The sequence below is a fragment of the Oncorhynchus mykiss genome, chromosome 6, assembly GCF_057628025.1.
Source record: "Oncorhynchus mykiss isolate SJ-2025 chromosome 6, ASM5762802v1, whole genome shotgun sequence".
Lineage (NCBI taxonomy): Eukaryota > Metazoa > Chordata > Actinopteri > Salmoniformes > Salmonidae > Oncorhynchus > Oncorhynchus mykiss.
Genome location: NC_143027.1, coordinates 46156305 through 46181080, shown reverse-complemented (window position 1 = coordinate 46181080; position 24776 = coordinate 46156305). Strand labels below are relative to the sequence as shown.

Genomic DNA, 24776 nt, shown 5'->3' with positions numbered 1-24776 from the left:
GTTGGAACTGTTTGCTGTTAAAATACAATAAATAATTTTCATTCTGAACTGGAATAAACTGATTGATCACATCACACAGATGAATAACGGAACACACACACACACACAGGCTTTTTGATAGTGCAACTCTACGCATCAGTACAGATGAACAATCAGGCCTACTGTACATCTTGCTGTAGAAATGATTGTTGAAAGAAAGTTTAGGTTGGAACTGTTGCTGTTAAAATACAATACATATTTTTTTTATTTGGAACTGGAATAAACTGATTGATCACATCACACAGATGTAGACCAGAAAACACACACACACACACACACACAAACACACACACACACACACAGTCCTATTGAGAGCATGTCTATTCTGGGCTCCGTTCTTGACAGTGCAATACTGAGGTCATGCTCAACCTTGAAACTGTTTCTGTACTTGTTTTAAGTATGTCAGAGTTGAGAAACCTGACTCGCATAGGTATGTGGTGCCAAACTGGACCAGAACATCTACTGCTTTCTCAGTCAGGCAGGAGACAGCTGTGTTTGCCTCAAAAAGCATCTTGCTTCAATCAGTTTATTCCAGTTAAGAATAAAAATTATTATTGTATTTTAATAGCAACAGTTCCAACCTAGACAAATTTTCAACAATAATTTCTACAGTAAAATGTACAGCAGGCCTGATCATTTTTCATCTTCATTTGTACTGTTACTAGGGTTGCACTATCAGTAGCTAGCTTGCTTTGGCAAATGATAGCCATTAGCTGTGTACAAGGCCAGTGGATTGTTTGAAAGAGAAACTCACATCTACTACTATGAAAGTTAGTTAGTACAACAATGCCTTGCTAGCTGACTTACTTTTCCACTGTCGTAGCACTGCTTCCTGAAGCATGCTACCCTGTTCTGAAAGAACTCCCTTGGTTTACCATCATGCTGTGGATGTTTGGTCAGGACGTGTCGTTTCATTACTAAGCACTTCCCCGCACAAAACACATTGTGGGCGCTCTTCGTTATAAGTTTCTATGAAAGTGAAAGTCATAGCTGTATATGCATTTCATGACAATTGAGCTCAGTCAGAACTTGTGGCTAGCATGAATCCATTTGATGACAGCGGTGAGTGATGGCGAGTGAGAATGACAAGTCAGTGGCAGACAGCGCATGAACGACAGCGCTGCATCGCCTGTGTCGCGGAGTAATCTTCAAGAAAACTGCAGAAAAAAAGATCAGGTAAACCGCGAACCACACCGGCATCTCACTCTCACTATAACGCAGCTGCCAAACTGAGCAGAGACCGCTGCTAAGCAGAGAGCGCACTTGGCCAAATCAATTCCAGTAATTAATGAAATAAATATACATTTACTCGGACACATCGCGACCCACTTTGGCTCGCGACCCATATATTAAGAAAGGCTGCACTATGTTGTTGATGTAGCCTAGTTTTAACAGGCCTATGAAGCACTGCTGGCCGAATAGTAAAATATTATGAGGTTATTAGTCTAGTGAAAATTACATTTGTTTTAGCCTGCCTTTGACTGAAAGATACGACGTGGTCCCTTTCGATCCCCTTGCACCTAGCTATCTGGGGAATTTGTGAAGGTTGTGGCTGTTTTTAATTAGCTTAATGTGGTGATTTTGTTAGAGGCAACTATGTGATTCTCCGCTAATCAATCAGTGCTGTGGTTGATCAATTGCCCGCAAATCTAAATCCACCATGAATCTTGTGCCATTCTAAGGTAAGCTATATTGTACATAAAAGCTAACATTTACTTATTGCATTCTTTATCATTCGTTACCCTCAAAATCGTTACCCTCAGCAATAAAGAAAACGATCATCTCTAAAGGTTTTGTTTTAGAATGTTTATTTAGTCACATCATACAATAAATTAAATGTGAGCTTTCTGGCTACACAAATGTGACCTATATATTAAAATTCAATAACTAGTCAAGACCACCGTCATTATTCTTTCAATTATTACTTTTATTCAAGACAGAAAAACAAATAAAAATGTTCATAAGCCATGCTGGTTCAATTCGAGTGCATTAAAAGACACCCGGTTCTCTCATTATTTTTCAACATGAAAAACAGACGACTTGGTCAGAAACAGAATAACTATAATTGTTACTGGCTCTATGCAAACTTACTGGACCCTATCAACACACATACTACACGGACACTCCCAACACACACAGATATTGACGTCATACATTAACACTCTTTCACACATGCTGCTACTCTGTTTATTATCTATCCTGATTGCCTAGTAACTTTTACCCCTACCGACATGTACATATTTCCTCAACTACCTCGTACCCCAGCACATTGACTCATTACTGGCACTCCTTGTAAGATAGCCTGGTTATGTTATTGTGTTGCTATTTACTTTTTTATTTTCACATGTTCTTACTTTTTAACCCTGCATTGTTGGGAAAGGGCTCGTATGCATTTCACTGTTACGTCTACACCAGTTGTATTAGGTGCATGCGACAAATACAATTTGATTGATTGAGGTAACTGTAATTGTAGCTGACTGGTAGATCAAAAGTTGGAGGCAATTTTTTTTCACCGTAATAACTGCATTTCAAGGTCCCGTGTACAGTTTCAGCATTAAAAAGGGGTGCGCTTAAATTTATGTCGACTTTGTGTAAGTAAATACAGTGAGCTACAATAAGGCGGAAGCACCACTGGCCACACAGACACACACACAGTTGTTTATTGATGATGCATATAATTTAACAGTTACATTTCAAGTCATGCTGTTCATAGATATAATTTACCTGTTTCTCGCACTTATTTATCTTGGGAAAAGGGAGTCAGTTTTGGCGGGAAATCCAGTTCCCGCCATTAAACCCAACTGTGTGAACTATAAATAATACACACATCTTGGTGTCATTATTGTCCTTATAGTTTGCTCTAACACAAGTATTCCCAAACTGAGGTAAACGCAATGCCGTTAGAGGTACACCAAATAAAAAATGGATTCATATTTAAAAAATTGCCAAAATGCCAAAAATGAAATTAAACCATCTAGTGTTCAGCGAAATGTCAAATACAGGTAGCCTAGTCAAATAACTAACATCCAATCACATTGACCATTATTCTCTCGCGGGAATTCCACGAAACGTAGCTGCTGCTCATGTTTGTATCTGTCCGGATGGCGCAATAGCAATGACAGGGAGACATAGTGGAGTGGTAACGTGCGTGCAACAGTTTCTCCCGACCCCACTTGGGTACACTGCAGCATCCACAGAGAGGCCCTTGCTGCCACAAAAGTCCCTGACAGCTTGAAAGACGTTTTAGACACTACAGTGAAAATGGTTAACTTTGTTATTAAAGCAAGGCCCTTGAACTCCCGTGTATTTTCTGCACTATGCAATGATATGGGCAGTGACCATGTAATGCTTTTACAACATACACAAACAACTGTGTGTACGCTGGTAATGTAGGCCGTCATTGTAAATACGATTTTGTTCTTTGACTTACCTAGTTCAATAAAGGTTAAATAGGTTGGAGCTAATTTGGAATATTTTTTGCCGTTTTCGTGATTGCAATTTTCCGGGCGATTTCTCAGCCAAACGTGAAGAACAAACGGAGCTATTTCACCTACAAAAATAATATTTTGGGAAAAAATGAACTTTGGCTATCTATCTGGGAGTCTCGTGAGTGAAAACATCCGAAGTTCATCAAAGGTAAACTATTTAATTTGATTGCCTTTCTGATTTTCATGACAAGGTTGCCTGCTGCTAGCAAGGCATAATGCTAGTCTATGATAAACTTACACAAATGCTTGTCTAGCTTTGGCTGTAAAGCATATATTTTGAAAATCTGAGATGACAGGGTGATTAACAAAAGGCTAAGCTGTGTTCCAATATATTTCACTTGTGATTTTCATGAATAGGAAGATTTTCTAGGAAGATTTATGTCCGTTGCGTTATGCTAATTAGTGTCAGGCGATGATTACGCTCCCAGACGCCCTGACCTATGTGTCAGGTTCTGACCTTAGTTCCTTTGTTTTGTCTTTTGTTTTAGTATGGTCAGGGCGTGACTTGGGTGGGTTGTCTATGCATTCCAGGTGACTACCTCATGAAGCTGGTTGAAAGAATGCCAAGAGTGTGCAAAGCTGTCATCAAGGCAAATGGTTGCTATTTTGAAGAATCTTAAATATTTTTACATTTGTTTTTAAACACTTTTTTGGTTACTACATGATTGCATATGTGTTCTTTCATAGTTTTGATGTCTTCACTATTATTCTACAATGTAGAGAATAGTAAAAATAAAGATAAACCCTTGAATGAGTAGGTGTGTCCAAACTTTTGACTGGTACTTTATAGTGTGTGATCGTATAGAAATAATAATAAATAATACTTGATTGGATTTTTCTACCAACTGAGGTATTCAAAGCGCTTTACATAGTAGGGAGAAACACCACACCCACCATCAATGTGTAGCATCCACCTCAGTGATGCATGGCGACCATTTTTATGTTACAATGCTCAGCACATATCAGTTATCAGGTGGAGAGGTGAGTAGTGATATTTGCCAATTAGGAATGAGGGAGATGATTAGGTGGACATGATGGAATGTGGCCAGGTTGGGAATTTAGAATTTAGCCATGACACTAGGGTGAACACCCCTACTCTTACAATAAGTGCCATGGGATTTTAAATCATGATTGATTGTATTTATTGTGTGTAGATTGAGGGGGAATAAACGATTTAATCCATTTTAGAATAAGGCTGTAACATAACAAATGTGGAAAAAGTCAAGGGGTCTGGATAAACTATAGGCTTGCCTAAACAGTATGGTACATCTAATCTTCCTGTGAGTCAGAAACGGGACCCTCACGAATAGTGTAGAAGCTCTCTCAGCCAGTAATAACCCACCTGTAACCGTAGCATACCATAGAAGTAAGTCACTGAATAATAACAAGAGCATCCACAGGGGAACACAAAGTTAACGGACAAATAAAAAGACTTGCGCAACACAAAGCTTTTATTTTTTTTATTCTTTTATATATTTTTTTAGCTTCATTTAACTAGGCGAGTCAGTTCTTATTTACAATGACAGCGTACCCCATACCCTGTCATCAAGGCAAAGGCTGGCTTCTTTGAAGTATCTCAAATATAAAATGAAGCATTTATTTGGGCTGCAATTTCTAAGGCTAGAACTCTAATGAACTTATTCTCTGCAGCAGAGGTAACTCTGCGACTTCCATTCCTCATGAGAGCCAGTTTCATCATAGTGCTTGATGGATTTTACGACTGCACTTGAAGAAACTTTAAAAGTTCTTGAAATTTTCCGTATTGACTGACCTTCCTGTCTTAAAGTAATGATGGACGTCGTTTCTATGTGGTTATTTGAGCTGTTCTTGCCATAATATGGACTTGGTCTTTTACTAAATAGGGCTATCTCATGTTTACCACCCCTACCTTGTCACAACACAACTGATTGGCTAAAACGTATTAAGAAGGAAACAAATTCCTGTTAATTAAAATGCATTCCAGGTGACTACATCATGAAGCTGTGTTGTGGAAATTCAGTACTGAGAGACACTTAGTCATTTGTTCAAACAATTATCTTTACTTAATATCGATTAATTATTGCGATAATGAAACCGTCGATTCCACACACTGAAGTGTGTTGCCGAGTGCTTAACTGAAAAAACAGATGTTATTAGGACCTAAAAATGCTTAGTCAGCCTGGTTCAAACATTCCCATAAGCCACCTTGGTCCATCTCCTGGTTATCTGCACAGGATATTATTTTACTTCCATCCCAGCTTAGTTTCCCAGATGCCAGGAAGTTGAGACAATGGGGTTGTACTAAACTCTTCCAGGCTATCTCAGGTCACACACACCACATCTTGTCTGTGGAATGCCAGCTTTTAGGTTTTTGTCACCAAGTCATTGTCAGCTCAAGCCATCTCTAGCAGACCAACTGCAGGAAGCTAGAGTGGAAACCATCTCTTTACAGAAACACAGGATTAAACAGAACAGAAATGTCCTACTATTTGTTAAGTATTACTTACTAAATATGAATATCAAACAAATCAAGTAAATATGTCATTTTTCTATTTTGAGAATTCTCTCAACTTAAAAGTAAAATTACATGGTTTACACAGATGAGAAAATAAAATGAGGAATCAAACAACTTTTAACTGCATAAAAAACGTCTTTGCACTAGTACAGTATATTACCATTATAAATGATAATCCGTTGGTTCACTGAGTTTTTACCTTACCATAAAATATCCTTCATTGGGAATTATATAAACATTCAAATATTGTTTAAGAAATTCTCAGCCATCTAAATCAGAGTACATTTTCCATCAGTACAAAACAATTCAACATGTCGATACTGAGCATATAACCATTTCCATCCCCATAGAACCATCTGTAAATACAAAAATTAGCATATCTTGTTGGACAAATCCAGGTAGTGACTCCTTGTTTAAGTCACATTTCTTCTGTTAAGTGCCTAATGAACATGACCCAAGACAAGCATCATGATCCCACTATGTATAAGGCAATTGCCTATGGACTCTATTCCCATTAGCATAAACCTGCTATAGTTCTTGAGTATTATCATCAAAAATTGAAATTTGGCAATGGATATACAGTTGAAGTCAGAAGTTTACATACAGTTAGGTTGGAGTCATTAAAAATAATTTTTCAACCATTCCACAGTTTTTTTTGTTAACAAACTATAGTTCTGGCAAGTCGGTTAGGACATCTACTTTGTGCATGACACAAGTCATTTTTCCTACAATTGTTTACAGACATATTATTTCACTTATAATTCACTGTATCACAATTCCAGTGTGTCAGAAGTTTACATACACTAAGTTGACTGTGCCTTTAAACAGCTTGGAAAATTCCAGAAAATTATGTCATGGCTTTAGAAGCTTCTTATAGGCTAATTGACATCATTTGAGTCAATTGGAGGTGTACCTGTGGATTTATTTCAAGGCCTACCTTCAAACTCAGAGCCTCTTTGCTTGACATCGTGGGGAAATCTAAAGACGACCTCAGAAAAAAAATTGTAGACCTCCACAAGTCTGGTGGGAGTAATTCCCAAACGCCTGACGGTACCATGTTCATCTGTACAAACAATAGTACGCAAGTATAAACACCATGGGACCAAGCAGCCGTCTTACCGCTCAGGAAGGAGACGCGTTCAGTCTCCTAGAGATGAACGTACTTTGGTGCGAAAAGTGCAAATCAATCCCAGAACAACAGCAAAGGACCGTGTGAAGATGCTGGAGGGAACAGGTACTAAAGTATCTATATCCACAGTTAAACAAGTCCTATGTTTAAATAACCTGAAAGGCCTCTCAGCAAGGAAGAAGCCACTGCTCCAAAACCGCCATAAAAAAGACAGACTACGGTTTGCAACTGCACATGGGAACAAAGATTGTACTTTTTGGAAAAATGTCCTCTGGTCTGATGAAACTAAAATAGAACTGTTTGGCCATAATGACCATCGTTATGTTTGGAGGAAAAAGGGGGAAGCTTGCAAGCTGAAGAACACCATCCCAGCCATGAAGCACGGGGGTGGCAGCATCATGTTGTGGGGGTGGCTTTGCTGCAAGAGGGACTGGTGAACTTCACAAAATAGATAGCATCATGAGGGAGGAAAATTATGTGGATATATTGAAGCAACATCTCAAAACATCAGTCAGGAAGTTAAAGCTTGGTCGCAAATGGGTCTTCCAAATGGACAATGACCCCAAGCATACTTCCAAAATTGTGGCAAAATGGCTTAAGGACAACAAATTCAAGATATTGGAGTGGCCATCACAGAGCCCTTATCTCAATCCTATAGAAAATATGTGAGAAGAACTGAAAAAGCGTGTGCGAGCAAGGAGGCCAACAAACCTGACTCAGTTACACCAGCTCTGTCAGGAGGAATGGGCCAAAATTCACCCAACTTATTGTGGGAGGCTTGTAGAATGCTACCCGAAACATTTGACCCATGTTAAACAATTTAAAGGCAATGCTACCAAATACTAATTGAGTGTATGTAAACTTCTGACCCACTGAGAATGTGATGAAAGAAATAAAAGCTGAAATAAATCATTCTCTACTATTATTCTGACATTTCACATTCTTAAAATAAAGTAGTGATCCCAACTGACCTAAAACAGGGAATTTTTACTTGGATTAAATGTCAGGAATTGTGAAAAACTGAGTTTAAATGTATTTGGCTAAGGTGTATGTAAACTTCCGACTTCAACTGTATGTCCTTGAACTGAATACTTTAAAATCGCACAAGGAAGTAGTGTTTGAGTTACTCAACGAGCAGCACTGAGCTAGCCTGCAACGTCACTTCCTGAAGAAGCTCAAACTGTGAATGTTGTTTCCATGAGACTTAATTTGGCTTCAATGCGCTATTGAGTCTAAACATAAGATTGAATGGTGTCACGTGAGTGACGTTGAGCCCTAATGATCTCCTCGATGCGGAAAACGCAAACGGAATCGCGGATGTTGGTAATAAAAATTGAATCAACTGTAAAACGTGGAATATTGCAGAATTTCCCATAATTTGGCTGAAATTGATTAAAACAATATCTAAAGTAGGCCTAATTATTGTAGTAACCTAAATGATTTCATAATTGTAAAATTACAGACGAGTAGGCCTAGAGAAAAATATTTAAGTTTTCGATTGGGGTGTTTTGAGAGGGGGGGGGGCTCGGTCTTGTGTGCGTGGGAGCCTTACGCCACCTCACAACTTGGCTGTCACTTTGAGAATCATGTTGAAGTGGCTGTCTGAGAAGGCCAAGTCATAAAAAAAAACATATATTCGACCCTAACCCCTATATTCAGAGCAGAGCAATACCCAAAGGACTATTACTAGTCAGGCTATAAGCTGTTTTGCAAATTATGTCAACATTCTATTGATGGACCCGGAAAAATATGTGTGATGACCACTTAAAGTCTAAAGCCCATGTGATGAACAAGGAAAAGCACCGTGTTAGCCAGAGCATGCCTCTTCAAACGACAATTACTTGTGCAAGCGCATCAGCAGATTCAAGACGAGAATTTATTCAGGACTTTGTGGCTGTGTACGCCGAGTCTGACATCCCCTTAGAAAAGCTAAGAAAGCTACGCCCCTTTGTAGTGAAGCATTGCAAACAGGGAGGAGCGTTGCCTGAAAATGAGAGCAGCCTCCGTCAAACGCACCTGCCCCGTGTGTTCGACCAACATATGACTGCCGTTCTACAGAAGATCCATGGGAAGAAGTTTGCGGAGGTTGTTGACAAGACAACAGATGCAAGGGATTGCAGCGGTGTAAACATAGTCATTGGTGAGTTACAGGCCTATTAATATACCGTTGCAATAGCCTTCATTTACATTCTGCAATGTGAATTGAATTTCTGGTGGATGTCATTTTCATGGACAGATGCAACGACTCAACGTTTTCCCAAGCTATACTAGCCTCCCTCCACAGCAACCATCGGAACCTGACTGATGCCTTGGCAGTGGTCACAGATAATTCATCCTACTGCCTGAAGGCATACAAGGAGGTTCTGAAAGGAGTGATGCCCAACAGTGTCCATGTAACCTGTCTCTGCCATGTCATCAATCTGGTGGGTGAGACCTGGCAGCACTACAACTATTGCTCTGAAGTTGCATCACTTGTGACATGGATGAGATGAGATAAGATGGGTGAGCTTCCTCATTGTGAAGGAGTTTGTGCAGGCCAAGGCTCCTCCTGAAGCAGTGAGCTCCTGATGGAATAGCTGGTTTGAGGCAGTGAAGTACCATGCAGTGCATGTTCTTCTGTACAGAGAGTTTTTGTTGGCAGAAAAGTCATCATCCGAGGTAACAAACAAGGTGGTAATCAAACATCCTCAGCCAGCTGGAAACAGAGAAGGTTGCTGCATTGTTGCCTAGATACTTGCATAACTTTTTTTCACTAATAATGAAACACTTAGTAGAACTCTGTATTGAGCACTTGCCTTGATAAAACATTGTGCAATGTTGTGTTGCATCATTACAAATGTACTGTTATCTTATTAAATTGTTGACTTTTTATTCATTCAGATTATTAGACACTCTGATGATAAAATTAGCGTAAATCGTTCAGAAAAAGGAAAAAATATGAATTTGGGAAAAAAAATAGCGGATTTCACAGGGCCATAGTGATGGCTTTGTCCATTCATATACACAGTCATTGCCACCAGCAAAGCCTCTGCTTCCCAAATAAAACAACAACAAAAAACAAAGCAGAATCCTAATGGCCATAGCCTTCTCTCTGAGGTGGTCAGTCAGTAGCCCATTTGAAGCTCTCACAACATTTCTCATCTTTGTCACCTCTTGTATAATAAATGCCGCCAGGTATGGGTAAAAAAAAAAAAAAGCATGAGGGTCCAGAGTTTACATTTAACAAAAATATAAAATGCAACATGTAAAGTGTGGGTTTCATGAGTGGAAATTAAAGATCTTAGAAATGTTCCATATGCACAAAAAGCTTATTTCTCACAAATGTTGTGCACAAATTTGTTTACATCCCTATTAGTGAGCATTTCTCCTGTGCCAAGATAATCCATCCAACTGACAGGTGTGGCATATCAAGAAGCTGATTAAACAACATTACACAGGTGCATCTTGTGCTGAGGTTAATAAAAGGCCACTAGGATGTGCAGTTTTGTCACACAACACAATGCCACAACTGGCGTGCTGACTGCAGGCATGTCCACCAGAGCTGTTGCCAGATAATTTAATGTTCATTTCTACACCATTATCCGCCTCCAATTTCATTTGAAAGAATTTGGCAGTACGTCCAACCGGCCTCAAAACCAGATCACGTGTATGGCGTTGTGTGGCGAGTGGTTTGCTGATGTCAACATTGTGAATAGAGTGCCCCATGGTGGCGATGAGGTTATGGTATCGGCAGGCATAAACTACGGACAACAAACACAATTATATTTTATTGATGGCAAATTGAATGCACAGAGATACCGTGACGAGATCCTGAGGCCCATAGTCGTGCCATTCATCCGCCGCCATCAAATCAAATGTTATTTGTCACATGCTCTGAATAGAACAGGTGGAGTAGACCTTACAGTGAAATGCTTACTTACAAGACCTTAACCAACAATACAGTTTTAAGAAAAGTGTTAAATAAAACTTTTGAATAAAAAAAATAATTAAAGAGCAGCATTAAAATAACAGTAGCGAGGCTATATACGGTTAGTCAAGGTAATTGAGGTAATATGTACATGTAGGTAGAGTTAAAGTGACTATGCATAGATAATAAACAGAGAGTAGCAGCAGTGTAAAAGAGGGTAGCCATTTGATTAGAGGAGAGGAGTGGGACAACATTCCACAGGCCAATCAACAACCTGATAAACTCTATGCAAAGGAGATGTGTCACATTGTATGAGGCAAATGGTGGTCACTAGATACTGGTTCTGATCCACTCCCCAACCTGTTTTTTAAGGTATGTGTGACCAACAGATGCATATATGTATTCCCAGTAATGTGAAATCCATAGATTAGGGCCTAATTTATTTATTTCAATTGACTGATTGCCTTATACGAACTGTAACTCAGTAAAATCTTTGAAATGATTGCACATTTTTGTTCAGTATAGTATTTTAGGATCCCCATTAACTGCTGCTAACACAGCAACTCCCTGGGGTCCACAATATAATATAATGTGTAGGTTTCAGTTGGTCTGGCAGGCAGGCAGCTCCTCCACACACACACACACACACATTTTAGATGGTCTGGTAGCTCCTCTACACGACCCACAGTAAATTCCTAATTGCATCTGCTGAACTAGGCCAGAAATCAATACTGCAATGGGGCTGAAAGGACAACACCACCATCACACACAAAAACATACGCACACACACTAAAACAGATATTATTTTGTTAGTCTTCCCGGTTTGTTGCATCTTGGCGGGGAAACAACTGTTGATGTTTTCTTAATCACATTGTCAAGAGTGTGCAAACTATCATCAATGCATAGGGTGGCTACATAGGGTGGCTACTTTGAAGAATCTAAAATACATTTTGATTTGTTTAACACATTTTTGTTACTACATGATTCCATGTGTTATTTCATAGTTTGTCTTCAGTATTGTTCAGTATTTTACTATGTAGAAAATAGTAAAATAAAGAAAAACCCTTGAATGAGTAGGTGTGTCCAAACCCTTGACTGGTACTCTATGTATAGATAATGGGCCTATATGTATGTTTGTATATTATACATGCATGCATGCATACACACATACGTCCATGATCTATTCTACATACTTTATATCTGGTTTTAGTCTTTTTATATATATATATCTATATATATTTATTTATTTCATTAAACGACTAGAACAAGGGATAAAGTATGTAGATTAGATAATGGACCTATATATGTTGAAATAAGATTATCTTTGAGAACTCACACCCAATAAATCTAGACAGCAGGGGAGAATCTAAAATTCTAAAAATGTCCTGGCATGGGGCCTCCATTGATTTTGTTTGAGTCACAAACATGGCATAAACCACAGAAAAATCTGTAGAATTGCTGAAAAATTGCCTTTAAACTATATATTTTCTCAAAAAAATAAAATAATAATAATAATAATATCTTTGAAAAAGCAGACGACTTTCAGTTCCATCAAATTTAAAAATATATATTTTTCCATATAGGGTTTGTCTATGTTTGAATAAAATTAACTATATGTAGGCTACTGAGCGTGTCTGATGCTTTTAAGCACTGCGATTAAAAATGAAGATACAAATGTGACCTGTGTCAGGAAACTAGGCATATGTCGCGGGTCTCTACTTCACAGGAGAGCCATTTGAACGTAAACGTGTTTTTTTTTAATCAAATGTTTTGTTTTTTTGGCAGAAATGCCTTCTCGAGCATGTGAACTTTCATGTGCATTAAAAACAAACTTGTATGCCATCTGTAAATACGAATACAATTGTTAAATTACGAGACTAGTTGGTTAAGCCACAGCATGACAGCAACCTTCACGCTACCCATGATTGGCTGAGATAATGAGTGGGCTGGACATGCCGAGAGATGAGTTTGGATTGGTCTGCCATATAGCACGCTTCTGTCTATTTTAGCTGGTCAGGTTGTGTAAACACAGCTTTTTTTTAAATGCGTCATGTAGTAAAACTTAAAAGACTTGACTATGCAAGTATCAAATAAAATTTTCACATGTGCTGAATACAACAGGGAACAGTGAAATGCTTGCTTACGAGCCCCTAACCAACAATGCAGTTTAAAAAATTACAGATAAGATACATACAGGGGGCTACCGGTACAGGGTCAATGTGCAGGGGCACCGGTTAGTTCAGATAATATGTACATGAAGGTAGAGTATTTAAAGTGAGGGGAGGGCATTGCAAATCGTCTGGGTAGACATTTGATTAGGTGATCAGTGTTCAGGAGTCGTATGGCTTAGGTGTAGAAGCTGTTTGGAAGACTCTTGGACCTAGACTTGGCGCTCCGGTACCACTTGCCGTGCGGTAGCAGAGAGAAAAGTCTATGACTAGGGTGGCTGGAGTCTTTGACAATTTTTAGGGCCTTCCTCTGACACCGCCTGGTATAGAGGTCTTGGATGGCAGGAAGCTTGATGTAACGGCCCAGTTCGCACTACCCTCGGTAGTGCCTTGCGTTCAGTGTCCGAGCAGTTGCCATACCAAGCAGGGATGGTGCAGCTGTAGAACGTTCTGAGGATCTGAGGACCCATGCCAAATCTTTTCAGTCTCCTGAGGCGGAATAGTTTTTTTCGTGCCGACTGTCTTGGTGTGCTTGGACCATGTTATTTTGTTGGTGATGTGGACGACAAGGAACTCGAAGCTCTCCACCTGCTCCACTGCAGCCCTGTCGAAGAGAATGGGGGCCTGCTCGGTCCTCTTTTTCCTGTAGTCCACAATATTCTCCTTTGTCTTGATCACGTTGAGGGAGAGGTTGTTGTCCTGGCACCACATGGCCAGGTCTCCGACCTCCTACTTATAGACGGGCTCATTATGGTCGGTGATCAGGCCTACCACTGTTGTGTCATCGGCAAACTTAATGATGGTGTTGGAGTCATGCCTGGCTGTGCAGTCATGGGTGAGCAGGGAGTACTGGAGAGGTCTAAGCATGCATCCCTGAGGGGCCCCTGTGTTGAGGATCAGCGTGGCAGATGTGTTGTTACCTACCCTTACCACCTGAGGGCGGTGCGTCAGGAAGTCCAGGATCCAGTTGCAGAGGGAGGTGTTTAGTCCCAGGGTCCTTAGCTTATTGATGAGCATTGAGGGCACTATGGTGTTGAACAATAAGCTGTAGTCAATGAATAGCATTCTCACATAGGTGTACCTTTTGTCCAGTTGGGAAAGGGCAGTGTGGAGTGGAATAGAGATTGCATCATCTGTGGATCTGTTGGGGCAGTATGCAAATTGGAGTGGGTCTAGGGTTTAATGGATAATGATGTTGATGGGAGCCATAATCAGCCTTTCAAAACACTTAATGGCTACAGAGGGTCGGTAGTCATTTAGGCAGGTTACTTTCGTGTTCTTGGGCACAGGCACTATGGTGGTCTGCTTAAAACATGTTGGTATTACAGACTCGGACAGGGAGAGGTTAAAAATGTCAGTGAAGACACTTGCCAGTTGGTCAGCGCATGCTCAGAGTACACGTCCTGGTTATCTGTCCGGCCAGGCGGCCTTGCGAATGTTGACCTGTTTAAAAGGCTTAACCACATTGGCTGCGGAGAGCGTGATCACACAGTCTTCCGGAAGAGCTGATACTCTCATGTATGTTTCAGTGTTATTTGCATCGAAGCGAGCATAGAAGTAGTAGCACTTACGGTCACTGTCGGGATGACGTCATCGATGAAGCCAATGACTGATGTGGTATACTCATCAATACCATCGTGGGAATCCCTGAACATTTTCCAGTCTGTGCTAGCAAAACAGTCCTGTAGCTTAGCATCTGCTTCATCTGACCACTTTTTTATTGATTTAGTCACTGGTGCTTCCTGCTTTAGTTTTTGCTTGTAAGCAGGAATCAGGAGGATAGAATTATGGTCAGATTTGCCAAATGGAGGGCGAGGGAGAGCTTTGTATGAGTCTCTGTGTGTGGAGTAAAGGTTGCCTAGAGTTTTTTTCCTCTCGTTGCACAATCAACATGCTGATAGAAATTTGGTAAAACTGAGTTTTAAAGTCTCCGGCCACTAGGAGTGCCGCCTCTAGGTTAGTGTTTTCTTGTTTGCTTATGGCGGAAAACAGCTCATTCAATGCTTTCTTAGTGCCAGCTTCTGACTGTGGTGGTATGTAAACAGCTACGAAAAATACAGATGTAAACTCTCTAGGTAGAGAGTGTGGTCTACAGCTTATCATGAGATACTCTACCTCAGGCGAGCAATAGCTCGAGACTTCCTTAAATATCGTGCACCAGCTGTTATTTACAAAAATACATAGTCCGCCGCCCCTTGTCTTACCAGACGCCGCTGTTCTATTCTGATGGTACAGCGTATAACCAGCCAGCTGTATGTTGATAGTGTCATCGTTCAGCCACGACTCCATGAAGCATAAGATATTACAGTTTTGAATGTCCAGTTGGTAGTTTAATCTTGCATGTAGGTCATCGATTTCATTCTCCAAAGATTGCACGTTTGCTTGCAGAATGGAATAGAACATCACTGCAACAACTGTTTCAGAGCACTCTCATCCGAGTGTGCAAGAACGCAGAATGACTGATGAATTTACCAACACTCAACACCGGTTGAATATGGCTGTGTCAGTAAACGTTGTCAAAAAAGTGTAATTCAATTGTTGCCAGGACCACCGTTACAGTCACTAATGCTTTGGATAACATGAAAACAGAATAACCAGCTCTGCTAGGGTGAGTAAAATGGTCAGAGTTTGGGTGGGATTTCAAGCTCAAGATGATTCTTATGGCATTGCACATGGTCAGTGTGAACCAGAGTAACTTGATGCTAGACATGCTGTACAAACAAAATGGAAACGACACAGGACGTCTTATTTAATAAAAGGGGTTGCAGTCTGCCATGAAGCATTCATCCATGTATACATAAGTGTCTAGCTACAGTTTCAGATATTACACATTTCTAATAATGTCAGAAATGTGTTTTCATTGCAAGTTAAATCTTACTGTTAGCTAGCTGGCTGATGGTAGATGGCTGGCTCACTAGCTAACATTACGTTTATGATCTGTGTGTAGTCATGTTCTCAGAATGCCATTTTTCATTGCTAGTTATAGCCTAATGTTAGCTAGCTAACTAGCTAACATTGAACCTATTTGGTTAACTTTAGCTAGCTATGACAATCAGTTTGTATTGCTAGTACTCTATGGATTAGGATTATGGTTCATTTTTTAGCTAGCATGTCTTAACAAAAGACTCCACTTCGCCAGATGAAGCCAATGACTGATGTGGTATACTCATCAATACCATCGTGGGAATCCCTGAACATTTTCCAGTCTGTGCTAGCAAAACAGTCCTGTAGCTTAGCATCTGCTTCATCTGACCACTTTTTTATTGATTTAGTCACTGGTGCTTCCTGCTTTAGTTTTTGCTTGTAAGCAGGAATCAGGAGGATAGAATTATGGTCAGATTTGCCAAATGGAGAGCTTTGTATGAGATTACATTACCCATCAAGTTAGCCAGGTGTGTCTGACGGTGATTACGGCTATCTATTGTATAATAATGCCAAAATATTTGTATCTGGAATTGGAATTGGAATGTCTTTCAGCATCAGTAGAACAAGCCCGACTCTCCTCCTCCACCAGTCATACAAGGAGAATGGTCTAATGCCTCCCATCAAAAAGAGAGCTGGCCCAAGCAAGCACAGGTCACACCTGAAGCATGAGGACTTGCAGCGAGTTGTGAACATCAACAACTACGCAGAGGATAATGCAATAGGATTACAAGGACGCCACCCAGGACACAAACACTTTGGAGGAAAGCTGCTGCCATCCCATGTGACAAAAGCAGGAGTGTGGCTTCTCTACAACACATTTTAATTATTTAATTGACCTCCAACATGATTGGCACTACTTTTATTGATCTCACATTATTTCTGTATTTTCCAGAGGTACGTGTAGTCGGGCTGTGTGTTAGCATTTTAATAATCCAGTTTCCAATATGATGCTTCTGTATGCAGAGCTGCTGCACTGCACATTTGTAAGTAAGTGAAACTTACCTGATAATGATGCATAAAAAATCATATTACGTTACATTTTCTTTTCATGAACTTATCTTAATGTTCTTTTGTTGTTTGCAGGTGCACTATCCTTCTCACCCTATGCAGCCAGGTCCCATCTCTTTTCTAACTCCTCGCAAGTGTGGCTTGTTTGGTGTCTGCTGTGAAGGAATACCACAAGTCAACTATTTGATTGATGAAGGCATGTCATCCAGCAAAGGCAGCAGCGCAGTCATCAACTATATGCACCATTTCTTCTCCAACTACGGAGTTGGGAAAACACGTGTGGACTTGAATTGTGATAACTGCAGTGGCCAAAACAAGAACAAGTTTGTGCTCTGGTATTGTGCCTGGTGGACCATGCACAAGCTCCACCACAGTCTGGACCTTCACTTCCTGATTACAGGCCACACCAAGCTTCGGCCTCATCAAGCAGCGCTTTAGAAAGACCAGAGTGAACACTTTGATGAGATTGCTGGTGTTGTGAAGGTCAACACTGTGATAGGGGTCAACATCCCACAGCTGGTCGGACTGGAGGATGGTATGGTGCTGGTGGAAAGCTATGGCTGGCAACAACACCTGACTCCTTCCTCCCATTGATGGTCTGCCTGTACAAGCACCACCTGGACTGGACACAGCTAGACAAACTTCTATTTTTTAGAATATCAAGGAGCTTTGAGATGAAGAGGGTATGGACATCACATGCCCTGCACCAAAGTCAAGGGCAGGACAGAAACAGGTTCTCCGAATATAGATTCCCTTGATCGTGCGTGGTTCGGACGGACCAGTCATCAGCACTTTCTGCAGTGCCTCAATTCAAATGACTCTCTCCTAACACACACGCCATACGTTGCTGCTACTGCTGCTGATCAGTCACTTTACCCCTGATTGTATGCATATCATCTATCTACCTCATCTATCACTGACATTTTTATTGATATTGTTATTGTACATACTGTATATTATTTTATTTATATTGACATAATCTATTTCTGATATTGCTACTATGCAAGTAACCATTTGGCCCTACCATTTACACTTACTGTAGAGACCCATCCACTTAGCAAGTTGTGGCTGCGGGTTGTAGCATTTCTTTCACATGACCCATCAATTTAGACAAGTGTGTCTGGGTAAGCGTCATCTAATATTTATACAATTTTTATCTGGGCACTTTCTGTTTACCAATAAAAAAACATTTTTGTATGCTACTACTTTTAGTTGTAATCTTTACTACAGTACTCACTGTTGAGCACATGACCTCACATGTGAATCCTTAAAGAGATGGGTGAGGGTTATAGCATTAAGAGGGCGTGAACAATCCTGAATGGGTGTAGACAAAGGAGAGCTCTCCAGTAGGTACCAAAACATTCAAAGGCCATTTTCTCAAAAGTGAGTTTACAAGTTTATCAACTTTCAAAGCAGAATTACTTTACCGTTACTTTCCCACTGTTCCTCAACATGCAGTGTATGATATACCATTTTGTAGCTCTGAGTCTACTTTTATCCAATGTAAAATACACAATTTCAAGACGGATTTCAGGCAGTCGGTCACAAATTATTAAGGAGTGAGCCAGAGATCAATATAGCCTAACCAGAAGAAAAAAACATGTTCCGCACCCTCCTCCTCCCGCTGCTGCTGGCCTTCCCAGATTCTACCGTTACAGCCCCTGAAGTTGCCGGTAATAGGCTACAACAGCAGTCGGCAACCTTTTCGATTTGGAGTGCCAAGTTATCGTAGCATTCATACTGATCTGTGTCAGTTCTGATTTTAATTTGCAAATTTTTGTCGAACAGTTTCATTTAATTTATAATACATTCTTCATATCTCAAAATCAATGTCATGTGTTTAATCTAAATTATGTCTAAATTAAAATGATCCAAATCTAAAAGTAACTTCTATTGCCAATATGTAAAAATAGCCTACATAAAGCCAACAAATAAAAACATTGCAGCCCACAGGTAGAAAATATCCTGATGAAAATAAATATCCTATAAATCACATTGGCCTGTCTACAAGGAACTTGAAACATTGTATCAACTGTTAACTTGGTCCAACGCATGCTAGCAAACTTGCAACATTACATACAATATTCTGGGCCCTCAGGGTTTCCGGCACCTGCACCTGTGAGCTCCAGACAGACAGACACAGCTGTAGACTATTTCTGCAAGGGATAAGAAGTAACCAGGTGTGCCTAATTCATGACGTTTCCCCACCGGATCAGAGCATGACATTTTTTTTCATCTTTCATGCTGTGGTTATCGAAATGGAGAAAGCTAGAAAGATTTTTCAAATAGGCTATATTAGGGAACTATTGGATGTAAAAACAGACTTAATTTAGTTGCTGTTTGAGGCAAAGAAAAAATTACTTTGGTGAGATGCTCAACAGTGATGGTGAGTTAAATCAGAAACCCAAATGGATACTTTATGGGCCTACATTTGCATGCAGGCCAGATAGCATAGGCCTACTTCTATGCGTAATCAGGTTTGTGTCTTTACTCAAGACTGACAGGAGGCTCCAAACAAAAGACAATTTATAAATTGACAACTTGTAAATATGGAATGAAATAAACCAAAACTAGGATAGCCTAGGTTGTGTGCTCAGCAAAAAACGTGTCCACTCCTACAATGACAACGGTAAGACTGTAATAATAATAATATTGAATGCATTAACAGAAATGACCATAACCAAACAAACATTGTAGATTACAAATTATGAGAAGTAAATCATTGCCAGCAGCATATCACCCTGCATCCCACTGCTGGCTTGAAGCTAAGCAGGGTTGGTCCTGGTCAGTCCCTGGATCGGAGACCAGATGCTGCTGGAAGTGGTGCTGGAGGTCCAGTAGGTGGCACCCTTTCCTCTGGTCTAATATAAATATCCTAATGCCCTGGGGCAGTGATTGGGGACATTGCCCTGTGTAGGGTGCTGTCTTTTGGATTGGATGTTAAACGGTGTCCTGACTCTCTGTGGTCACTAAAGATCCCATGGCACTTATTGTAAGAGTAGGGGTGTTAATCCTTGTGTCCTGGCTAAATTCCCATTCTGGCCTTCATGCCATCATGGGCACCTAATCATCCCCAGCTTACAATTGGCTCATTCATTCCCTCTCTCCTGTAACTATTCCCCAGGTTGTTTCTGTAAATGAGAAGGTGTTCTCAGTCAACTTACCTGGTTAAATAAAAATGGTAGGATAAATGTGACACTGGTGTGCCATCCCTGTGGCCTCCGCAATGGCTTAGTCCAGACAGACGTGTGGCATAACAATTTTTCATATAGTGTATTTGTCACAGCTTGATTAAAACAATCTCAACTGACTAAATGGGGTCAGACCTACTAGAAAAAGTGGCTTTAAAACAAACAGCAATATTCTGTCGGAGACCACGCCCACCACCAAGCCCCATTTGATCCAGAAAAAAACAGAGGGGTATACTACAAAGCAAGATCAATGACTTACCAGCCAACATGAAATAGGCAGGGTCTAATTGACTCAATAACCAAAGACACATATCTAAGTTCAGCTTTTTTAATGAACCAGAAAATCAATCATTATTTCTGGTTGTTTATCAAAGTTACCTGGCTAACTTGTTGACCTGCTTTGTATTATACCCCTCTGGAGTGTCAAATTATGTCTATTTGTAGAATTCGATCCATTCATAGTCATTTGGAGTTTTCCAATGAGGTTAATGCAGATGGGCAACCCGATGCTTCAGCCTATTAATTTAAAGCCGCTATGCTGCATCAGTTGGGCTACAGGTTCTAATACTTTTAAAATGAAAATTATATTTCAGATGGTGTCAACATAATTATTTTAAAATTAATTTTGGAGTAGAATGTCCTTTTAAAAAGTCACCAGAAGTGACCTTCTGACAGTTGTTCCACAAAAAAATATCTCACAGGGGTACATTCCCACACACACACCATCATCAGCACAAGCAGTAGTGGGTGGGTTAGTCAGTCAGCTCTCTGGGCATCAATAGATCCTCTGGCTGTTCAATACAGCACTGACCCAGGTCAAGAGGTCAGGTCATTATTACCATGAAACACTTTTTAGCGTCATGTCAGACCAATTTAATCTCATGGACACACACACACAGTGCCATCAGTGTATTGACGTGGTGTTTAGTGCCCTGTGCGTCAGTGATTAGAAGACACTACAATCATTATTTCCTCCTGTGACCTTTGCACTCTGGAAGTAATTGGCCCTGCACATTACAGCAACAGCACAATCCTACAGCTCTAATGACTCACAGATCCCTAATAGGCACATAGGCTACCAATCAACATTCACAAGTAGTCTGCTCTGATGAAGGGTGACAAGAAAGGATGAAAAAATAACAGAAAAGAGTACTATATTTGCAACATCGTTACTTCTCACCAATATAAAAAAATGGCAAGAATATTTTTTACATTTGTGCTCTGGGAAACTAACATAAAGAAAGTGTTTTGATGCAAATAAGGACTGACAAACTTCCAACAGAATTATATGTAATTAAACAGCTACCCCTAGTGGACAAAAGAAGGATAGATAAAGATAAGAATTTCCCAAAAGGAGTGCAATTGGTATGTACAGTATCTCCCTGTACTTATAGAGAAGTCCCTGTACTTTCATACTCTGGCCATTTCCATAATTTAATAGACACTTATCCAGATTGACTTACAATCAGAATACAATCAGTAGCCTACTTACAGAGAAGACAGCGTTTCATGTGTTGGATTCGGGGTAAACTTTGAACATTGAGATATTAAAGACATGATAAATCAGACGCATTGTATATAAAGGAGTGAGAAGTTAATGGTTCTCTGTAGTAAGACAGAGTGGCTGCGGAATGTGCTGGGTGGACGAGAGGGAGTCATGGGAGTGTGATAGGTGATACGAGAGGACATCTGTGGATTATGCGAAGGAGGGGTTGAGGTCAGGAGGTCAGGTCAGATCTGGTTCAGGTTCAGGTTTCTCCCTGAATGGAGAAATAATGGTTTATTATCCTGTTACCCTCTTCCTGTCGAATCATAGGATGTAAGTATTGGAGAGAAGGAGGGGTGTCTACCGTGGAGTTTATATACTTGTGATGATGGGAACATGTCTTTGTCTGAATTACAGCTGTAACGACCCTTTGGGAAGAATTAAACTTGGTTAAGCTTCTCTAGTGTCCGTGAGTTATTTAGTCTGAAAAATAAGAACCTAACACGTGTGCACTTACAGAGAAGAGAACATCAAACTCAGGCCCTGCTAGTGGTCCATCCATCAGATCCTCAAAGTAGTCAGCCAACGCATACAGAGCCTCATCTGCCAGCTTCTCATAGGCTGCCTCCACTGATCTCACTGGAGAGAAGATAAACACATAGGTTTATGGCCAGAATGAGTGTAAAAAGCAGAGAGGTCAATTTGATATGAGCTGCGCTTGACCCATCTGACAAAACAAGTAAGGCTAAGCCCATCCACAAAGTTGAGATTAAACATACTGTACTGTATATACTGCAGCCAAGTGTAATACTGCAGTTACAAATCATTAATGTTGCCATGAGGAGCTTCACAAGAGATAAAATAAGATGAGCATGTATCATCAATGGTGCTACTACACTTTGCTACCACTCCTCTCGTCTCCCACAGTACCATATCTGAACAGCGTTTCCCTCTGCATGTATGGGTGATGTGAGATGTAGGACTCCTCTGTTCTCTTCCATGTCTGGTATCAAGCCACTAGGCCAGAGAAACACACATACAGTGATGTCAATGTCATTGTGTGACATCATTAAAAAAAATCTGTATGAGCACCCTAGATCAGCTGTCAGCTGGCGGTCACCAACCCTGGTACTGGATTGTTCAGTGTGAGTTGCAGGATTTTATTCCCACCCAGTACCTTCAACTAGTCAAGGTGTTGGTAATTAGTTATTTGAATCATCCGTTAGTGCCAGGTCGCAATTGTAAATGAGAACTTGTTCTCAACTTGCCTACCTGGTTAAATAAAGGTGAAATAAAATAAAAGTGCAGGGTAGGAACAAAAGCCTACACACCAGGCCCTGTGGCTTTCCAGGACCTGTTGATTAACATGGCCCAAGGTTCTACACCTTGCTGCTCCCCCTCCACACAACAAAAATTAGAATATCCATATGCAATGTCTCCTGTAAGCCAATATGTTGGTGCAGCTACCTCTGATGAACATAGGGCAGTCAACGGGACAACCACAGTCTTAGATGTGTCATTTGGTGCGGACTGGGTTCTGAGACAGCGAGAGTTACCCAGGTGCTGAAGATGAGAATGAAAACAATATGTTATTAAATCATGTAGGCATGTGCCAGACTGAACCTGCATCTCCTGACACGCATTTTGAAAAATTGTTACTTTCCTGTAGATATGTTGTGTCAAATTTCACATTTCCAAAGGCATACGGACTAACCATTTTGTTTTCGGACATCTATTTGGCAGCTACGAGTGGCAAGTAACGTTGTTAGTTAGTTAATAAGGATTAGCCCCTTAATTTGTTTTAGCCTAAAATGACAAACCCAAATCTAACTGCCTGAAGCAAGGATATGCATATTCTTGGTACCATTTGAAAGGAAACACACACAAGTTTATGGAAATGTGTAAGGAATGTAGGATAATATAACACAATAGATCGGGTAAAAGATAATACAAAGAGAAACCCAACCGCTCTTTTGTATTGTTTTTGTACCATCATCTTTGAAATGCAAGAGAAAGGCCATAATGTATTATTCCAGCCCAGGTGCAATTTTGATTTTGACCACTAGATGGCATCAGTGTATGTGCAACGTTTTAGACTGATCCAATGAACCACTGCATTCCTGTTCATAATTTTGTATCAAGACTGCCCAAATGTGCCTAATTTGCTTATTTATAACTTTTCATGTTCAAAATTGTGCACTCTACTAGAACAATAGCATGGTATTATTTACTGTAATGGATACTGTAAATTGGATAGTGTAGTTAGAGTAATCAGATATCTCTATATCCCGGGAAATGTTCTTGTTACTTACAACCTCATGCTAATTGCATTAGCCTATGTTAGCTCAACCATCTCGTGGAAGTGACACCGATCACGAAGAAGATTTAACGTTAGCTACCTTAAGTTACACAACGATGATGTTCTCAAAACAAACGTGGAAAGCCTGACATTAACGTTACCTGATGAGACAGATATCTGGTTCCAGGCTCACGTCATCCTCTGCTGTATTCTAAAACTCTGGTCACATATGAATACGGACGAACCAATACATAGTTTTTTACTTGACAACCTTAGCATGTTTGCTTTTCATTGTGGCCGCAGGTAACGTTAGTTTGTTAAACATATGTATTTGCTGCTGAGTTTCTTCTTCGGTGGGGTTTAACGGCGATTGGCATCCAAAATGTTGCATTACCACCCCCAACTGGACTATAGTATAAATCTCTTCTTCAAGTTTTATTGGTGGATCGCAACCAACTGACAGGTGCATATTCCACCTACTTTACTGGAGTGCGAGGCCGGTCACGACCTATGTATACCACCATATTCTCTTAATTAACTGACCATGAAATTCTAATAAAATAATTCCCTACAAACCTCACTACTCCCATCACCCCTACCCAAAATACAACCCACTCCCCATTTCCATCCAACCCCTCTGAC

General features: G+C 40.3%; 1 long non-coding RNA gene and 1 pseudogene across 2 annotated transcripts; one reads left to right on the top strand and one right to left on the bottom strand.

Moving 5' to 3' along the window:
* The window catches only part of LOC110526904 (uncharacterized), a 30380-nt pseudogene extending 5967 nt beyond the window's left edge, over window positions 1–24413 (bottom strand).
* Window positions 845–18360, top strand: LOC110526039 (uncharacterized). 2 transcript variants are annotated; one of them, XR_005052122.2, is made up of 3 exons: window positions 845–1215; window positions 16703–17133; window positions 17234–18360. It is a non-coding gene; the product is annotated as an uncharacterized LOC110526039 (long non-coding RNA). The 2 variants fall into 2 exon arrangements; XR_005052123.2 differs by having other exon boundaries at window positions 853–1215; window positions 16703–17137.
* Window positions 24414–24776: the final 363 nt, after the last annotated feature.